The following is a 13,312-nucleotide window of genomic DNA, read 5'->3' on the forward strand; positions in this document are numbered from 1 at the left end:
ACTGTTCCTCAGCAGGGGCTTCCTACCAGGAAAATCTTAAATTCTCATTCCCTTGTCCTATATCCTGAAAGGGAAAATGCTGCCAGGCAAATGTAGCTTTAGACAGTCAACTTTTTCTGTCCTCTCCGATCGCCTCTCTGCTTTAGATGGTCTCTGAGGCTTAGAAACTTACTTTCAAATTTTATCTGGCATTTTTCATTGTTCATTGTTAAAACTTTACCTCTACTTGCTCATTCCTAAACTTACTGACCCAAATTTAATTTTGATTTTACACAAGGCATTTTTATTAGTCTCATTTTTTCATTTTAATACATTTTTTTATGCTTAAAAAACTTTGGCAATGGCAAATATCATATAGGGCCTCATGTATAAATAAATTCTTGTTAATATCTATTTGTTAAAAAAAAACAATAAAAATCATGCCATACCCATGAACAATCTATAGAACTTTCTCTTTTCAATAAATATATTTTTATGTAAATTGAAGCAATTGTGTTTATTGTTAAAAAATGCAAACAATGCAAACTGTTACCTTCTGTCCTTCCTTTCCCAGACTCTCTCTAGCATTAAACTCTATAAAATGGTGTGATATCCAAATATTTGATTTCCTGAATACATAGGGTTATTTTAAATAAAAATGGGAGCATATACAGAACATGGCTCTGCAGCAGTTTTACAGGTAATTATGTGATATGGACATCTTTCTATATTAAAACTTTTGAATTTCTTATTTTATTGGGAAAAAACTCACCTAATATAGATTTAATGGTTTTAAGTTGTATAGTGACACTTTCTACATTCACAAAGTTGTGCAAAAATCACCTCCGTCTAGGTCCAAAATATTTTCATCACACCAAATTAAACCCCATGCCCAGTAAGCACTCATTCCCCTAGCACACACACTTTGCCTCTGTCAACCACTAATCTGCTTTATGTTTCTATGGATTCACCTATTCTGGAAATATCATATGAAGGAAATCATAAAATACATGGTCTTATGTGTGACTATTTTCGCGAAGCATAATGTTCTCAAGGTTTATTCATGTTATAGCATGTATCAATACTTAATTCTTTTTAAGCTGTGTAATATCTTATTACATGGATATAGTACATTTTGTTCATTGATTCATCATGCTGCTCTAATGAGAGTACAGTATATGTGCCATTCCCAGCCAATATTTGTTCGGATGCATGTTTTTAAATTCTGTTGGGTATATACCTAGTAGTAGCATGATGGATCATAAAATAATTTCATGTTTAACTTTTTAACAAATCCTCAAACTATTTTTCACAGTGGCTGCCCCATTTTCATGTCCTCTAGCAATGTATGAGGGTTCCAATTTCTCTACATCCTCATAAAGTTTTGTTATTTTCCATTTTTGGATTATAGCCATCCTAGTGGGTATGAAGTAGAATCTCATTGTGCTTTAACTGGAATTTCTGTATTTACTAATGTTAGTGAACATCTTTTCTTGTTCATATTATCCATTGGTATAACTTCTTACAAATATGTGTATTCGAATTTTTGTGCGTTTTTAAAGTAATATATTTTAACTGCTTTTCATCAGTGATTAACAATGGTGACTATCTATTCTTCTCAATTGCTTTCTAGAAATATCTTTCTCTTAAGATATTTGTTTACTTCTCTTGTCCATTTTACTGTGTTACCAAGTTTTGAGACTTCTATAAGCATTCTTGATACAAATCCTTTATTAGAAATAGGTTTTGCAAAAAATATTTTCTCTTGGGACCTGGATTTTACTTTCATTTCTCAACTTTTTTTTTTTTTTGAGAAAAAGAATTTTTAATTTTCATGAAGTCATTATGCTTCAATATTATCTTTTATGTATTATGCTTCAATATTATTTCACAAAGGTACTTGCCCAACTCAAAGTTACAAAGATTTTCTCCTCTGTTCTTCTAGATGTTGTATAATTTTAGAATTGAAATGTAAGTCTATGATCAATTATAAATCACACATGAGAAATGGCTTGATATTAGTATTATTTTATTTTTGGCATACGTATATCCAATTGTCCCTGTGGTGTTTGCTGAAAATGTAATTATTTCTCCAGTGATATGTCTTTGCAATTTGATGAAATTTTGTTTTAGAAGGGAATCAATTAATTTATGTTCAATCTGGAAGTCATCTTGCTTTGTGAGGACAGTGGGTCATACATCAGTTAAGTTCTCTAACAAGTATAGAGCAGTTCATCAAAGTAAGATGGGATATGAGACTATAAAGGAGTGAAGGATAGTGAAAATAGGGAAAGATAAAGACATTAGGTGTACATCTTCATGCCAAGGCATTGTGGGAATTATAATGAAAGAAAGTGAGCTGCAAACATCAATATGCGTAGTAAAAGTAACAGTACGTAATTGGAAGGAAAAATCTCCATGAATTGGATATTGATTACAGTGGGAGGAAGGGTGAGAAATGCTATTGGAGCTGAGTGTAGAATGTGCTTCAACTGTTTAGATGATTGCCCCAGCAAACAATGTGGACGGTGCGTGATATGAGTTTTTAGGTGTTATGCATCATTCCATTTCTCTTTATATAATTTTTATATAATATACTTTATAAAAACATATGTGCATATATCCCTGACAAGTCAGTTATTTTAACACAGTACATGCTATAGTTTTCCAATCCATACTAAAAATATTCTAAAATGTGTTTTGCTTTCTTTAATGAACATTATTAAGATTATTCTGTTTGGAGAACTGTGATTGAAATTTGGGATAAAGCAAAGATCATAAAGAAAGCACAGTTCTTATACTCAATAGTATAGTCAAGTATAAGTAATATCATTACAGAATTATCTGAAAAATTAAAATAACAGAGTGTCCAATGTTTATATATCTAAAGTAGTCAGGGCCTTTCTCATAACAAATATTATATAATTAATGAAGATTTCTAAGATTTTATAAATTGTATAAATAACAATGATAAAATATTAAATGAAAGCTAAACATTTAATGCAACATTATTTTTTTTTATTTTTTATTTTTTTTATTTTTTATTTTTAAATATTTATTTATTATTATTATTTTAAATTACATTAAAAAAATATATATGAGGTCCCATTCAACCCCACCGCCCCCGCCCCCCACTGCCCCCACAGCAACACTCTCTCCCATCATCGTGATACATCCATTGCACCTGGTAAGTTCATCTCTGAGCATCACTGTACCCCATAGTCAATGGTCCACATCATAGCCCAGACTCTCTCACGTTCCATCCAGTGGGCCCTGGGGGGATCTACAGTGTCCCGTAATTTTCCGTGAAGCACTATCCAGGACAACTCCACGTCCCGAAAATGCCTCCACATCTCATCTCTTCCTCCCGTTCCCCACACCCAGCAGCCCCCATGGCTACCGTTCCCACACCCATTCCACATTTTCTCTGTGGACATTGGATTGGTTGTGTCCATTGCACACCTATGTCAAGTGAGGGCTTAGATTCCACATGGGTACTGGATGCACTCTTCCCGCTTCTAGTTGTAGACAATCTAGGCTCCATGTTGTGGTGGTTGACCTTCTTCAACTCCATGTTAGCTGAGTGGAGTAAGTCCAATAAGTCAAAGCAACATTATTTTTAATAACCATTTAAAATATTAACAGTAGTGCACCAAAAATTAATAATACTTGATTTAAGGTAGTAGGATTATAGATATTACAGTATTTCTATTTTTAAATTCATCCACTATACAATGAGCAAGTAAAAAGCACAAATTAATATATCTTTTTTCAATGAACTATACATTAAATGTATTTAAGATGTGTCTGTCTCCTGGCCAAATCTCCAGAAAGTCATGGTCCATGGGGATTCAGCAAGGAAATATCCCTAAGAAAATAGTGGCTGCTCCTCTGGCCTAAACATCTTTCTTGTCTTTTGGGAATACATAATATCTCTCAGGACTTGCCAGAGGCTGCTAAAACTAATCAGCAGGGGAAAATATGTTAGAAAATACAAATCTCTCATTTCCGGGTCAGCAATGTGCAACTTTTCCCAGAAGCAGTCCTTTCCACTGTTGCTTCTGGATAATGAGTAAGTATATAGATCTAGGAATGTTTACCAAGGATAAGTTAAGGTGGCCTAGTATTCCTTGATGTAAAACACTTGTATAGCCATATTAGTAAACAGTATCAATATATTTTTGATAGACAGGGTCTGACATTGGAGTTCTAGAATCTACAAACCAAGAACAGGGATGATTAATTGGAGGTTCTGCCAAGGAGTATTCAGAGGTTAAGGACAGTGAACAGCATGCTATGTTGAAGTGGTGAAGCCGGCCAACGTTTCACTTGAAAGAGGAAAAGACCAAGAAAGATAGAATTTTTGTGTCATTACGTGTAAAATGTATAACATGAAAGGGGAAAGATGGTGGGAAGATATTTTGGTTCAATACAAAGAAGGTACTTTTGAGAGAGACAATCATTAGTAATTTAGAAACTTAGGCATGGGAAGGGCATCAAAATACATAGTTGACAAGAAGCCACACTAAAGAATCCTCCTTTTGTTGAAGGAGGTGATTTTTTTTTTTAAGTTTTCAAATCATTCCAACTTTAAAATTTGTGAAAAAGAATTTGTCTCTATGACATCCAGAGATGAACACTTGATTTATGGGAAAATGCTTAGTAATGTTTAGAACAACACTTATGAATTTTACTTTTAGGCTTGATTTCTACTATGACTAGGCATCACCTAGATAGCTTATCTGCTTTTATTTGTAAAATAAATATTCATTGATACATAGTCTTCTCAGGCCTAAAACTGCTTGTGTATAGTTAGTGGAAAATGTGAAAATGTCCTGAGCAACAGTCATTTTACGGCAATGAAAATTTTGGATTAAAGTCTTCTTTTTCTGTCTCTGCTGCATGCTAAGTCACTTACATCTGAATGTATCTGTTTTGTCATGGAATCCCTTGGACATTTCTCAAGAGATCCCACTCTCTCATATTTTTTCTTGTTTCAGTTGTCCAAGAGTATGTAAAATTTGAACTTCTACCTCTCTACATAAGTAAGCAACCCTGATATCTATATAATGATTATATTTCCCGAAGCTTCCTCTGAATGGAAACTGAGGGTCCATAGTCATTCATGTTACCTTAACTCTATCCCTCACAACATCTTCCTCATTGTTCCATTGTGGGAAGAACCCAAGCCCTCTCTTTTCCTATAACAGGTAAACTTGAATCCATTTACTGTTATTCAATAATGTTTCAATCTGTCATTAAAATTCATATGTGTGGGAAAAAGCTTAGACTGAGGTTTTACACATGCAATTTTACCTGAAGAGTCTATGCCAGATTTGGATTACTAATCAATCTATGGTAACACACCATAACTATGAAACTGAAATCAATATCTGGAGGGAGATTGTGTCCTGTATGAAATATAAGTTTAAAAATTACTTTGTCAGAAGGAAGGGCAGGGTAAGGAGAGGTGGTTTTAGTAGTAGAGTATAGCCCTCAACAAAGGCCTAAAACAATTTGATATATTATCAGAGGAGTATTAATATACAATGTAGATTTAGTCATTCCTGCTGTTCTCAAGAGAAGGGAGATATCATGGTAAGAGAGGTAAGGCTGAAGGCATTGGGGACTCAGGTGTTTTTTGTGTGGAATATCACTTTTTTTAAACTTTCCCTTCTAGTTTTATTTATTTATTTTTAATTGTCTTCTTTTTTAAAAAGATATGTAGATCACAAAAATTGTTACATTAAAAAGAGGTTCCCACATACCCCACACCCTAACCCCCCAGTCATCCCCTATCATCAACCTCTTTCATCACTGTGGTACATTCATCGCATTTGGTAAATACAAGGAGCATTGCTGCACCACATGCATTATAGTTTACATTGTAGTTTACACTCACTCCAGTCCTTTTAGTGGGTTATGGCGGGATATATAATGTCCAGCATCTGTCTCTGCAATATCATTTAGCACAACTCCAAGTTCTGAAAATGCCCCCACATCACATCTCTTCTTCCCTCTCCCTACCCTCAGCTGGTACCACGGCCACTCTGTCCATATCAATGATACAATTTCTTCCATTGCTAGAGTCATAATTGTTCTATAGTAGAATACCAGTAACTTCACTCTAATCCATACTTTATTCCTCCATCCTGTGGACCCTGGGATGGGGTTGTCCACTCCACCTCTAAATCGAGAGGGAGTTTGGATCCCACATGGCAGATGGATGTAATTCTCCTGCTTGCAGTTGTAGGTACTCTCAGTTCACTGGTGTGGTGGTTGACCATCTTCACCTCCTTGTTAGCTGACCCGGGTAAGTCCAACAAACTGGAGAGTAGATGTTGCAACTCTCTTGTGGCTCAGGGCCCAGGTGGCACATGGCCAGTCCAGAGATTCAACTCTCCTGAGTATACACCAACTCCAGCATCAACCACAGGTTCAGTAAAAGTAACATAAGAGGCATGTGTAGAAAGATCACATCTGAGTCTAACTCCATCACACTCAGGAGTACAAATCCAAGTAGGGTCGACTAACAAGGCACTGAATTCCAAAAGCCTTCTGCCATGACCATAGAACCTGTGTGTCTCTGTAACCCTCAGGAGCACCAGTACCTGCAGTTGTATCTACTTTGGCTATCTCTGTGATCCTGCTGAGACATGCGTAATTGCAACCCCTCTGATGACCTCCTGACTTGTTTTGAAGTCTCTTAGCCATATAAACTGGTTTGTCTTCACCATTTTCCCCTTTTATTCAAGGTCTTCTTTCTAGTTGCGTCACGAGCTGGTGATTGGTAGTAATCCTTCAGTGCCCCCGGGAGTCATGTCCTGTGCTGAGGGGAATGTAGCGCATTTACATGCTGAGTTTGGCTTAGAGAGTGACCACATTTGAGCATCATGGAGGCTCTCAGTTGGTAACTCTTAGGCACCCTGCAGCTCTAGGCCTAGTTGAAATTACATGCACACAGTTTCATAAGCATAGGATCAGCATCAAGGATTCATCATTGGACCATCCTTCTTCACTGGGCTTTTCCCTTGCACTTGGGGGTTGTTGCTGTTCCATTCTGTAATGTGACAGAGCTCCCCTGGCTAGGAACTCAGGACTCCCTTGTTGTCATTTCTAACTCTACCAATGAATATCCAAACATTTTTATATACTCTCTATATATACTTCCTCCCAACCATGCATCCCCTATCAATAACATCCCACACCAGTGCTCCTCCCCTGCCATATTTTAACCTGTCTGCGATGCAAAATTTCTTCGAAAATGAAGCCTAATTTATTGCCAAATTCAATTAGTAGGAAAATGAAGTAATAATGATAGGTTTAAAGATTAGAAATAGAATGATGCTAATTAAAAAAAAAACTAAAATAAAGTAAAAATAAATTGGGGTATTAAAAAATGAAAAAATATAATAGACCATTTTGACATTTTGCCTTTCATCACTGTAATAGGTATAGTCCTGTATATACAGTAGGAAAGCAATCTCTTTCATTCCTTCCTCAATATTTACATTCTTTTTTTTAATTATTAATTTTTTCTTCAAAAAAGTTTTAGATCATAGTAAAGTCACATATACAATAGAGGCAACTTCCATATATCCAACATCAAACCCTTTTCCCTCTTCCCCAGTAATGATCTGGAATATCACTTTGAATTTTTTCATTCTGATTTTCTAGAAAGGTAAGAAGAGAAAAGAGAAGGTAGAATGAGAGGAAAGAATATGCTGATACTTTGGCCTAATCACAGAGATGGTATCCAATATCCAGGCTTCATATGATGGAAACGAATGACAGTGGTTGGATAATTTTGTCAAAGTACAGATTATTAAAATTTAATGGGATTCCATTATTAATTGTGTCTCATTAATTTTAAACATTGACAAATAAGCTGTAGGAGTTGACTATCCTAATTCTGTTATTCAAGAAATTCGTTAATATATGAGGACAGTACATATAAGTGTGCAGAAAATATTAGATTAACAAACATTGCCCCTTGCAAACATGCACTGGACTGCTATGCCTTTTACTAATGGAATAGTGTTTATGCCTTCTGTCTTGTCATTAATTGGAATCCCTGGTTTAGAATTTGTACAGTCTTGGATTGTTATTCCGTTCTTTGCTATGTACATCATTGCTTTGATTGGAAATTTTCCACTTTTGATCATCATCATATCTGAATGCAGCCTCCATGCACCCATGTACATCTTCCTGGCTATGCTTGGAGCCACAGACATTGCACTTAGCACCAGCATTGTGCCCAAGACACTTGGAAATTTTTGGTTGCACTTGCCAGAGATTTATTTTGGTGCTTGCCTTTTTCAGACGTGGCTTATCCACACATTCCAGGATACTGAGTCAGGAGTCCTGCTAGCCATGGCCCTGGACCACTTCATGGCCATCTGCTATCCTCTGTGGCATGCTACCATATTCACTTGCCAATGAGTCACTCATATTGGTGTTGGCATGACATTGAGACCTGTCTTTCTGTTAATTCCATGCCTATTTCTCATAAAATGCCACCTGAATTTTTACCAAATCAAAGTAATATCACACACTTATTGTGAACACATGGCCCTTGTGAAGCTTGCCACTGAAGATATTCCCATCAATAAAGTCTATGGGCTTCTTGCAGCTTTCCTTGTTTGTGGATTTGACTGCATGGTCATCACTCTCTCCTATATCCAAATATTTATCACTGTCGTCCATTTGCCCCAGAAGGAGGCTCATCTTAAAGCAATTAATACTTGTATTCCCCACGTATGTGTCTTCTTCCAATTCTATCTCCTGGCTTTTTTTTTCCTTTTTTACTCAGAACTGTATCTTATATCCCATTGTATATACATGTCACCTTGTCCAATCTTTACTTCCTTGTCCCAACTTTCCTCAATCCCTTTGTCTATGGGGTGAAGACCGAAGATTTGAGATCAGGCAGTAAAGCTGCTTTGTTCCAAATACCAGACTTGAATTTTGATTGAAATAGCTGCTTTTGTGGGTTTATGAGACATGGGATCTGAATCAATAGGCAATGGTTCACAGTGTCATGCTTGTTAAATAACTTAAATATCTTAAAGATTTCCAGAGATTATTGTAATTGGGCCACTCTCTAAGCCAAACTCAACATGTAAATACATTACCTTCCCCCCAGAATGGGACATGATTCCCAGGGATGAACTTCCCTGGCTCGGATGGATTACTACCAAGCTCTGGCTGGTGATGCACCAAAAAGAAAAAACCTTAAATAAAAGGATAAATGGTAAAGACAAATGAGTTTACATTGCAAAAAGACTTAATGAGTCGGGAGGTTATCAGAGGGGTCAAACTTATGCATGTCTCAGCAGTATCTCAGAGACAGCCAAAATAGATACAATCCCCAGCAGAGGTGCTCCTGAGGACTATGGAGATATACAGGTTCTACAGTCATGGTAAATGGCTTTGGAATTCAGTGGGTCCTACTTTGGACTTTGTGCTCCTGAGTGTGGTGGAGTTTTACTCATGTGACTTCTCTATACATGCCTCTTTTGAAACATTTACTATACCTGTGTTTGGTACTGGGGTTGGTGTATGCTGAAGAGACTTGAATCTCTGGATGGTCCACGTGCCAGCTCTGCTGAGGCCCTGAGCCTCAGCAGAGTTGCAACACCTACTCTATGGTTCATTGAACTTACTCCAGGTCAGTTAACAGGGAGGTGAAGACGGTCAACCGCTACACCAGGGAACTGAGTGAGTCTGCAACTTCAAGCAGGAGAATCCCATCCATCAGCCATGGGGGATTTTAAGCCCCCTCTCGATTAAGAAGTGGAGTGGACATCCCCATCCCAGGTCCTCAGGATGGAGAAATAAAGTATGGATTAGAGTGCACTTACTGGTATTCTATTATAGAATGATTGTGACTCTAGCAATGGAGGAAATTGTATCAATGATGTGGAGATGGTAACCATGGGAGTTGCTGAAGGCAGAGAGAGGGAAGAAGTGGTGTGATATAGGGGCATTTTTGGGACTTGGAGTTGTCCTCAGTGATATTGCAGGGAGAGATGCAGGGCATTATAGATCCTGCCATAACTCACTGAATGGACTGGGAGAGAGTGTAAACTACAATGTAAATATAATACATGCTGTGTAGCAGTGCTCCAAAATGTATTCATCAAATGCAACGATGTACCACACAAATGAAAGATGTGGGAGGAGTGGGGGGTGTGGAAAGTTGGGCTTATGGGAACCTCTTATATTTTTTAATGTAACATTGTGTGTGATCAGCGTATTTTTTTTTTTAAAGAAAGATAATAAAAAATCTTAAAAAAAGCAAATCAGAAGAAGTTCAAAGTGAGGATCAGATAAAATGCTGAATGATTAAATCCCCACCTTTAGGCATATGTCAGAATACATGATCCTCCTCATCACATGAAGGTAGGACTAGAGATCTTTCTGCAGATCATAGTGGAGAATGATATTTACATTGACTCCTCTTTATAAAGATCATCAGATCAGCCTCCCGCGTGTAATGTTTGAGTCCCTCCACATACTCGCTCCAATTATTATAAATCTCCTTTCCTATTTCTTTGTCTCATCGATACCTCTCTTAAATATCTCGCTCATGTCAAATATTATCAAAGATAGGACTACAGCATATACTATTGTGCTTTTTGGGGGATTGTTTCTTAAGTGATCATTTCCTTTTATCATTTGTACTTAGGAAAACTCTAATGTCTGTTTATTTTTTTATCAGTGTGAGGGCAAGTTTAGACCGAACACAAAATCTCTTCCATTAATGAGTCCTTGCTGATCTGTTGCAGAATCTTCTCAGATAAAGCAAAAGGATCATACTTTTTCTGCCCTATCGTTAAATCCATTATACAGGGCTTATTAAATTTATGAGTCACATCTTCCTGTTTTAGATGTAAATCATTTGGTGCAGTGAGAATTGACCAGATGCCAAAGTATTTTGCTAGATATTTTCTTAGCTGTAGAAGAACACTGTCACTACATTCAGCAGCATATATACCGTGCTACAGAATTCCAGCTCTCTAGGATCCCGTGGGGAGGGCTGTAAGTGCATCGAAACTGTGTCATCCAGATGTTGCAGTATGCCTGAGAAATCAAGGTACACACAAAAATTCTCAAAGGGCATGCTGATGTCCAGGATGAGCCTAGACAAGCCACTTTGTTCTTCTAATACATGTGCCTGGCCACCTGATGCGACAGGGGCACGCAGCCCTTGAGGAAGTGGAGCCTGTCCGCGCCAACTGCAGGTGCCCTCGGGGGAAGCCTCTCTCGCCGCCGCCGGCTGCGTCCTCCTTTCTGGGGCGCCAGGCGCCTCAAGCCTGATGAGGAATAGCCGCTCGGTTGCCCTAAAGGAGAGCTGAAAGAAGGGGGAGGCTAAGGGAGGAAAGGGGGAGGAGAGAGAGTGCGCCTGAGAACGCGGGGGTGGCTGAGGCCCGGCGCCGGGAGGACTAGGGTTTCCCACCACTGGTGCCCGCCGAGGCCCCGGGGCGAGGGCCCACGACGCCGCGGAGGCCAGGGCGCTCCCCTGCACCATCTCACAGCGGAGCGGAGCTCCGAGCTCTCCCTCCTCTGCAGCCGCCGCCAAGACCTGGAGCAGCCCTAGAGACCCACTTGGCCGAGGAGAAGCAGCGGGGCCTACTTGGATTGACTTACCATTATGAATTGTTTTCTTTAATCTCCAATAAAAATTTTTATAACAAAATTTACGTTTTGCTATTTACTACGAACCTGTCATCTACTTCACTGATGCTGACTTACTCTCTGAAATTCTGCCATTCCGAATTACTAGGTTTAGCACTTCAAATTTATGGTTTTCATTTTTTCTCTCCCTTTCTCTTTGTTTTAAAAGCTGGTAAATTCCAGGGCTCTGATTTCCCCATCTTCACTATTTTTGTCCCATTGTTACTCTTGAATCATTGCACATTATTGGAAAATCTTTGAAAACAGTGCCAATATATAAAATAACTTTCTGTTTCCAGTGATATTCAATTTTCTTCTTGTGTTTCCTCTCTTATTTCTTTCTGTCTAGTAATTTCTGCTAGAATGTCAACTTTGTGTCTACAAAATGAAGAACCAATGAAATTGTTCTCTTCCACAGATAGCTCACCCTGTCCTTTGTGTTAAACCTTTTGCAAGGACTTCTTAGTGTTATGTAATCCAGGATTTGTCCGGATTCGGGTCTATTTTACCATTTTTAGCCGTACTGTCTTGCTTGCCTGAGCAGTTATCCCACTTGGTCTTTCAATTGAGAGTTTGGCGTGTTCACACAGCTCCAACCTCCTGGATTATAATCCTTCTGCACCCAGTGATTCAAAACAGCCAAAAATTTTCCTGTTTTTCAAATGATTTCCACTGAGTTTCTTCATCTACCATTCCACACAGCTTCAAAATTTCACAAATATGAAAGGAAAATTAGCAAAGCATGAGGCTTAGGTCTCTGCCCTGTTTTTCTTTCTTCACCTGTATCTCAGCCCTAAAGGTGTCACTTTCTTCTCTAATGGCCTCACTGGCTTCCCCAAACTCTGTTCTTCTGACCCTGAGCAGTGGCTCTCTAGCAGGAAAATCTTGCGTTCTTATTTCCTTGCCCCATACCCAGAAAGGGCAAATGCCTCCACGCAAGGGAAGCTTCAGAAAGTCAACTTTTTCCGTCCTCTCCAATTTCCTCCCTGACAATCTTTTGGTTTAGAAGGACTCTAAGGCTTGGAAACTTATTTTCAGTTTTTTATGTATCCTTTTTAATTGTTCACTGCTGAAACTTTACCTCTAATTACTCATTCTTAACCTTATTGACAAAATTTTAATTTTGATTTTTACACAAGGCATTTTTATTAGTTTCTTTTCCTCTTTTTAATGAATTTTTGTTATGCTTAGAAAACTTTGGTAATGGTAAAGATCATACAGGGACTTTTACATATATGAAACTCTTGTTGATAGCTGTTTATGTATGAAAAAAACAACTAAGTTAATCAAAATTAGGCCACATCCCATGAACAATCTATAGAACTTTCTCCTCTCAATAAATCCATTTGTACGTAAATTGAGGCAGTATATTTGTTGTTAAAAAATGCAAACAATGCAAAATGTTTTTTTTCTGTCCTTCCTTTCCCAGACTCTCATTAGCATTATCCACTGTAAGATGGTGTGATATTCAAACATTTTATATTCTTGAATGTATAGAGTTATTTTAAATAATAATGGGATCATAAACCGAACATGGTTCTGCAGCAGTTTTACAGGTAATTATATGATATGGACATCTTTCTATATTAAATCTTCTGAACTTCTTATTTCATTGGGAAAATCACAATATAAGTTTAATGATTTTATAGTATAT

The sequence above is a fragment of the Dasypus novemcinctus genome, chromosome 10, assembly GCF_030445035.2.
Source record: "Dasypus novemcinctus isolate mDasNov1 chromosome 10, mDasNov1.1.hap2, whole genome shotgun sequence".
Taxonomy (NCBI): Eukaryota; Metazoa; Chordata; class Mammalia; order Cingulata; family Dasypodidae; genus Dasypus; species Dasypus novemcinctus.